The sequence below is a fragment of the Morone saxatilis genome, unplaced genomic scaffold (assembly GCF_004916995.1).
Source record: "Morone saxatilis isolate NCDOM2014 unplaced genomic scaffold, NCSU_SB_2.0 Contig5, whole genome shotgun sequence".
In the NCBI taxonomy this organism is placed as follows: domain Eukaryota; kingdom Metazoa; phylum Chordata; class Actinopteri; family Moronidae; genus Morone; species Morone saxatilis.
The window spans coordinates 20080636-20080868 of record NW_023340095.1 but is presented as its reverse complement, the minus strand read 5'-3'; the positions used below and the strand labels follow the sequence as shown (position 1 = coordinate 20080868).

The window sequence follows — 233 nt, the reverse complement described above, 5'->3', positions numbered from 1 at the left end:
ATCTTCTAGCAGGGCACTTTTCTTTTGACAGGTAAAATCTGAACATTCACGAGCCATTTGGCTGTTGTCAATTAATTGATACAGGACATCCAAAGGGGTTTCAAGTCAGCCAGTGCATCACTATTTGATTTAGCTTTTGTCAACATGTCATAAATACAACCACAACTTGACACAGTAGAAAGAGTACAGGTGTAATTAATCTAAATAACAATGGCTGAATTACATTTAGCTGC

At 36.9% G+C, this 233-nt stretch overlaps 1 protein-coding gene across 1 annotated transcript in view; it reads left to right on the top strand.

The window, feature by feature from the left end:
- Positions 1-233, top strand: part of klf7b (Kruppel-like factor 7b) — a 65158-nt gene that overhangs the window by 50283 nt on the left and 14642 nt on the right. The gene's annotated exons all lie outside the window — the stretch shown is intronic.